At 30.8% G+C, this 7,814-nt stretch overlaps 1 protein-coding gene across 2 annotated transcripts in view; it reads right to left on the minus strand.

Annotated features, from left to right (window-relative positions):
- Window positions 1-7,814, minus strand: part of LOC107446111 (eukaryotic translation initiation factor 4 gamma 3) — a 147,405-nt gene that overhangs the window by 69,840 nt on the left and 69,751 nt on the right. The window lies entirely within an intron of this gene.

Here is a 7,814-nt window from a genome sequence, read left to right on the forward strand (position 1 = left end):
ACAATATTTTATACATTGATACGACTTTTGTTTATTGGTAGTGGATAGAAAAGTTAAGTATGTTTAAAAATCAGGGTATTTTTTAGATAATATTCATTATTATTTTTTGCATTCATTTCAGAAACAAAATTAATTAATTAATCACAGCAATTGGGTATAATATAAAAAAACACAACTACTTCCACTTAGTAGGAATAACATTTACCATGACGCAATGCTAAATTCTATGCCACTATCCACATAAATCAATTATTAATCAAAAATCGAATATCAATTACTTTTCTTTATAATGCAATAAAATCTGGCGAGCACAGCTATTTAAACGATCAAACACTTCGTTTGTTTATTTGTGGCTTGAAGTTAGGCTCGCTGAAAATGCCGTTCATGGGTTAAATTTAGTAGGAATAACACAACCTGTGACGTAGGCTATAGTATACCCAATTAAACTTGCATTGTTAAATACTGGAATACTACTACATAGAATACTGGGATACGACTACATGCATTCAAACTTGCGTATTCGGGGCTCATTAATATTTAAGGAGGGGAAAGCCAAAAATAAATGGGGAAGTTTTTAAAAAAAAAGACAGTTTGATTACTCGATGAAACTCAAAAGCGATGACTGGTGGAAAATGAAAGATTATTAGAAACGCTTTTCGGTTTTCTAGTACAACTACTGTTGGACTAATCTCGATAATGATTTGTCAGGTTTTGATAGTTTTTTTACATATAAATATGAATTTGCTACCACAAAATTCAATCTGCGACGAAATAACTAGTTGAATAAATTAATTTAAATTTAGAATCGATAAAAAATGATTATTAGTTGATTCGAAATACATAGTAACTTAATATAGTTTATATTAGTATTTGTATATATAGTACTCTTTACTAACACCTGAAATAGTTTTAGATGTTAGGTAATAAAACTGTTTTAAAACGAATCAACGAATTATTTTAAAATCAAAAATTAAAATATGCGAATTGGCGATTTTATTTTCGAATCAAGTCTTTTCAGCAAACAGAGCTAAATCAAAGATTCGGTTCTCTGTTTATAGGGTAGGTACATATCGGCAAATTCAATCACCATTTCAGTACTCAACTCTATGGACAAAATAAATCCACAAATGAATATAAATACTGAACAAAATATGAAATGTTGAAATCTTATTTATACGTCGGGAATTATTAAAAACAGAAACTGCCATAAAAGAACATTTTAAATAGATTTTTGCAAGTACGTCCCGCATATCGTAAAGATACGGTTCCTAGTAAAACACTAAGGAACATCACTGGCTGCAGTCACTAAGTGGGTGGGTGACCACTGCGATCAGATTGCGTAGAGACCAAGGGTGTGAGGTATCGGTCCTCGTTAAACATGTTCTACCGTAAAGTGCTTCACTTCGCAAGCAGATCGCCGGACTACCAACAAAATTGCGATGGCATGTCTTCGGATCATTCTCAGAGATGTTTCCCAGACAGTCTCCAATAGCCCATTGTGCTGCTCTAGTGGACGTAAATAAAGTATCTATCTACCTACCTTATACATGTACTCTTTAATAATGTAACAGATTTAAAATGTATTAAAATAGCATTTTTTGATATGTAGACCATAAATTCAAAGGAAGAATTTTATAACTATTAAGAGATTTTCTTAAATATGATTCAATGTTAGAAAAAGTGAGTACGTATTATTAACGAGGTACATGCATTAACGAGTACATACATTAACAAGGCTTCAGCATATCTTTACATCAGTTTTTTTTTTGGGTCATTTACACGAACCAAAAATGTACTTCATAATGAATATTTATTTGTTTATTCACATACATAAGCAGGCTTGTGTGCTGAAGACACAAAACGGCTTATGAGCACTTGTCAAATGGAAGAACAAATAGCACAGATTATAAAGGGACAACACAAATATACATCCAAGGATACGAACCCGCTACTTTTAAGCTCAAGAGTGTTTAACGGNTAATAATGTAACAGATTTAAAATGTATTAAAATAGCATTTTTTGATACGTAGACCATAAATTCATAGGAAGAATTTTATAACTATTAAGAGATTTTTTAAATATGATTCAATGTTAGACAAAGTTAGTACGTATTATTAACGAGGTACATACATTAACGAGTACATACATTAACAAGGCTTCAACATATCTTTACATCAGTTTTTTTTGGGTCATTTACATGAACCAAATATCTACTTCATAATGCATATTTATTTATTTATTCACATACATAAGCAGGCTTGTGTGCTGAAGACACAGAACGGCTTATGAGCACAATGGAAGAACAAATAGCACAGATTATAAAGGGACAACACAAATATACATCCAAGGATACGAACCCGCTACTTTTAAGCTCAAGAGTGTTTAACGGTAGGATTTGTCTAAGAATAGCCCTGTTATAAATAATGGTGCCGAAAAAAGAAGCTTTTAACGTTCCTTAATGAAACATTGATAGAAAAGTACTTATCCATATAAAACCACTCATTATTTGTTGCAGCGATGCCTACTAATCGTGGAAATGATATGGTAGTATTGGGTTCTGTAATAATAGGTTTTTAACAACCCCCAAAACAGATAAGTACCCACAAAAATTTTCATTTAGAAAAAAAATCAATTTCATTTCTTAACTTGGCTTCAAAAGCACACAGGCTATATAGTTGTCAGAGTATAACTGTTTTTCAAATTGAAGAATAGATAGCACAATGAGAGAACAAATATGCATCCAAGGCGGGATTTGAACGGGATATTCTTTTGTTATAAATAAACAAATGAACGCCTTTAATTTTATAATTTCATAAGAAAAACTTCCGTTTCAGGGGGCTGTAAAAGTCTAATATTGACACCAGTGATGTTTAAGTGTGGAAATTTATTTTAAGGTTTACTCGTCATTTCGAAAAACATTTTAATTTTAAAATTGGTAGCAAATACAATTGGATAGACTATACTTGAGGGTGCCCCCGCCAAGTTGCGATCGCGATTGATCGCCAAGCTGGGCGATGTTGAAAACCAATCGTGATTCTGATTGGTTTAGATTTTAATCGTGATTCTGATAAGTTTAGAATTTAGCGTTGTCTTTAAATGAATTTTTAAATGAAATTTCAGAGATCCGTTAGTTCTACTTTGAATGCCGGCTGGTAAGGTTATGTTTGCTTCTGGTACTAAAAATGAATACTATCAATAAGATAAATCTTAAGCTTCTGTACGATTTTAATAACAATGAAAATAAAACAGTGATTGACTGGTGTATGAATGAAGGTTTAATTAGTAATAGATATAAATGTCCTGTTTGTGGGTTACCACGGCGTTCCGGGCAAACAAGTATGGCGCCAAACATAAGTCGCCAAGGGGCACCCTCAAGTATATTTTTCCCTAAAACAGTGATTGACTGGTGTATGAATGAAGGTTTAATTAGTAATAGATATAAATGTCCTGTTTGTGGTTTACCACGGCGTTCCGGGCAAACAAATATGGCGCCAAACATAAGTCGCCAATTTCGTCAAGGGGCACCCTCAAGTATATTTTTCCCATACAATTTTACCAGAAACAGAACATCAGATCTGAAGACTTTGGGTGATATTAGTTCAACTTAATTTATGAAATTCTTTCACGAAGTAATAAAATTATTTGCTGTTGTCGCATAAATAAAAAATGACGTAACGAGAAAACATCAATAAAAGATTTTTAAACGGGGTATTATTGTTTTGTGTCAATAACATCATTTATTTGATTACATGTCATTGTGAAAGATTCAGTAAAATTGTTTACAGTAATAAATCTAGAACTTATATATTAAACAGAAAATTTACACTCACATAAGCTTTGATATCCACTTCATTCTTACTCTAAATTAATAATGATATATTTGAAAAAATACGAATATTTCAAATAAAAATTCGAACTTTTTGGAGCACTTTTGCTTTTAAGTATCAACAAATATTAAAGAATTTATCGAACGCAGAGTTGAGTTGTTAACTGCTTCTTTATAGTGACGTCATATAATTTTATCAAAATACTAAACAGCAATTTATAAGTGCTGTTGTGATCCAATCTAAAAGTTATTTAATATTTGAACGTTCTAGCAAGTTTAATGAATGTTTTGTATTACGTAGATAGGTATTTTATTTACGTCCCACAAGAGCAGCAAAATGGGCTATTATGTCTTGTACAAGATAGAAGAACATATACAAGATATATTTTTATGTTATAACAATTTGTGTCCCGCAGTGATTTGATCGTAAAGACAGGGTTTCCAGTAGAACGCGGAAGTCATGCTGCGGTCAGTAAGCGGGTGGGTAAATCCCTGTAAAATCCCTTTCTCTTTTTATTTGCATTTCATACAGGAATCCGTGCCAAAAATCAATTTCTGAGAAATCGTAACAAAAATTTCTAAAGCATGGAACTATGATGTTACAGATCGCACTATTTGCAACAGTTTTGCTAAAGCTGGATTCTTAATCAACTCGAAGAATTCGGGAAGTGCGAAGGACGAGGATGATATTCCTTTAGATGACTAAAAAAAATATGGGTACAGCTAAGAGAGAACCACGAAATTAATGATGATGCATTGATTAATGATTTTTTTAATTGATTCTGAAGCTGCAACAACAGAAACATTAATTAAATCGAATATTTCGGAAAGTGTGAAAATAAAAACAATACAGTCATAAATTGGGAGGAAAATGATGACGGAAATGAGGAAAAAAATCAACAAACCTTCATAAGATGAAATGTAAGAATCGTATGAAACAATTCGACGGGAATTACAGTCTGAGGAGAATACGCCTGAAGGAGTTTCTGGTGCAATGCGAGACCTATTATGAGAAAAAAAAACACTTCTTCAAACGTAAAACTCAGACAAAATTAACTGACTTAATCAGTAGCAATTAAACTTAAGAACGCATGTGGTAATGTATGTTTAAAATTACTTTTATAATACATGCAGCTATATTTTTAAAATGCATAAATTTAGCTTTTATTAGTTGAAAATATAAACAGCATTATAATGTAACACTGGATAATGTTTTGTTCTATTCTTGCTTTTCATGCAGATTTCTTTTATGGTTAAGATTTATAAAATAAATAGTAGTTATTAGTTTACAAGATAAAGGTGTATCAATTGCTATTTTAACTATGTCTGGTGTTTATGAATTTAAAACCTGCTTTGTGTTGGTTAAGTATTTCAAATGGGGATTTTCTGTTTAATGAATTTTCCATACAACGAACTTTTTATCGAAACTTAGCAACTTCGTAAAATAGAGGCCCGACTTTAAGTTCTCTGCCTAAACTAGCGTTGCACACTTGTTGTAACAGCTGTTTGAACCCCGGACGCAAAAAGCACTAATGCAACTTTGCCTGCAACTAACATCAAATATAGACTAGAAAGTCTCATCTTAATTAATTTCATTTTTTGAAATAAATTTTCGATTTTGAACTCTAAAATTTTAAAACAAAGAATGTTAATTAGTTTAATTTTTAACTATAAATAAATATCTACTTTTTAGTTACTGACAGAATATAAATTTTCATATAGAGTTCGTCATAAATTGTTCTACAAGGACACTTATTGCTCTATTGAGCACTTCTACTTTAGGGCCTTTATCGTTGCACGAAATAAAGCATACTATTTTTAATTATTTTACAAAGTAAAACTTTTATTACGTATTACTTAAAAAAATTGAACTTTTTAGAAAACATTATTTATTGATTCAGAAGTTGATTTTAGAAACTAATATTTGAGTGTCAATTGTACCTCAAGCAACAAATCTGACTTAAATCTTAACAAGATGTTAAATGGTTTCTTTTCTGTAATTAAAAGTACCTTGTACATAACAATCTGTAAATGTAACTGTCTTGTTTATATCTTTCGAACAAAGTGTCTTACCATTCCAAAAACTTGGAATTAATATTGATTATACTTCTCACTGACGAAATATAAAAAAAATCAAAGATGTCCAAATTGCAAAAAAAAGCTGTTTTTTTTCAAAAAATGAATTTTTTTATGTCAAAAACAAAAAATTTTATATTTTAATGTTGATTTTCTTAATGTTTGAGAAAAATCGCTTCAAGAAAGTGTATTTAAATATTTTTGTTGTCGGATGACAATACGTTAAAAAATAACTTGCAAAGTCGTGTGCTCAAAAAAGCGAAATTTTCAAAAATTCGTATAGTCAAAAATATGCAATTTAAACAAAAACGCAAAAATACGTGTCGATTTATTTTCAATAAAGAACAATAAAAAAATAAATTATATCATTTTTGTATCATAGGTGTAAATTTTGTATGGATTGCCCCATATATAATTCATCTTTGCATCCAATTTTCATTACCTTTGATTTATTTGAAAAATTATTGTCTTATAATTTCAGACAATACTTTATTCCGAACAATTTTTTTTTATCATCGATTATTTTAGTTCCTTTAATGTCTNGTCGAAAATCTACCTTAGAATTCCTGAAATACAAAAATTATCATGCAAATACAAATTCTTCATCGGGGAGATTATAATTGAAATAAATTTTAGAAGCACGGTAACAAGCGTGTGTAAGGCTGCTATATTTTGATTATGGCAGTGTTTCGCAAACTTATGACTTTTGTGTACCCTTTCTAAATTTTTCGAAACGCTGTGTACCACTAATAAAAAAAAAATGAAAGTATTTTTTTAAAAATATATTTATTTTTATTACTCTTCAAAATATAATTATTTTAAACATAATTATTTCTATACTCTGCAAAAAAATAGCCTGTAATCGTACATTTTCGTGGCTAGCTTTGTTTTTTTCAATAAAATGTTTTGAAATTTTCGTTTGTTGCATTTCGCATAAGAACGTACCCCCTCTAAATTGTTCCCATACCCCTGGGGGTACGCGCACCACACTTTGGGAAACACTGGATTATGGGAATGCGATGAAAGGTTATGGGAATGGAGGGTAGCCAAAAATGGTTTCCGATAAAAAGCGATAGGAATTTCCTCTCAATTATGAATTAAAAGAACGTCTAAGAAAGGTACCCAAGTCGAAATTCTTGATGGTCGAATCAAAAAATTTTGACGGATTCTGTTAGTTTCAGTGCAATTCATGATGGTCCAACATCATTTGATGGTTACCATCATCCAGCATTTTCCATTACGTGTTTATGATTTTTGATATGCCAACAAACCATCTTTTCATGATGGAAAATGTTGCTTTAATACTATAATGCTTAACCATCAAGAGAAGTTTGACTCTCATGGACAAACAATCCACTACGATCCGTGATGGTTCCAACTATACATTGTTGGTTCTCAGGAACAATTTGGGCTTTTTCTCATGTTGGATCAGCATGAATCAGTCTGAATTCCTACCTTTTTATGCAGGAGTTAGATTTTTAACGGAGAGAAGCCGTAATCTGGGAAATATTGTACCCATAACGTGGTTAGGAGAGCGATCGAAAGTTAGAACACCTTAACTTTAATTTTACTTCTTGAGTATTTCGGCATATCTCAAGAACTTCTTGAACGAATCGAAACAATTTCGCATACAATTATAAAATTCTTTCATGCAAGAATATTTTCATTCGAAAAAGAATATTGAATAACTATTTATTATTTTTTATTATTTTATTTAATAACAGTGAAAAAAAATATTTAAACTCTAAAATATACAAATTTGTGCATAATTTTAGAGAAGGAAATTTTGAGTGGCGAATACAAAGTTGGATTGAAATTGGTCAAATAGATCATGAGAAATCAAATTTTTAAAAAGGTCGCACATTTACAAATTGATTTTTCCGGAACTAAACTGCTGTTTGTAGAAAATGCA

This window comes from Parasteatoda tepidariorum, chromosome 2, assembly GCF_043381705.1.
Source record: "Parasteatoda tepidariorum isolate YZ-2023 chromosome 2, CAS_Ptep_4.0, whole genome shotgun sequence".
Classification (NCBI taxonomy): Eukaryota; Metazoa; Arthropoda; class Arachnida; order Araneae; family Theridiidae; genus Parasteatoda; species Parasteatoda tepidariorum.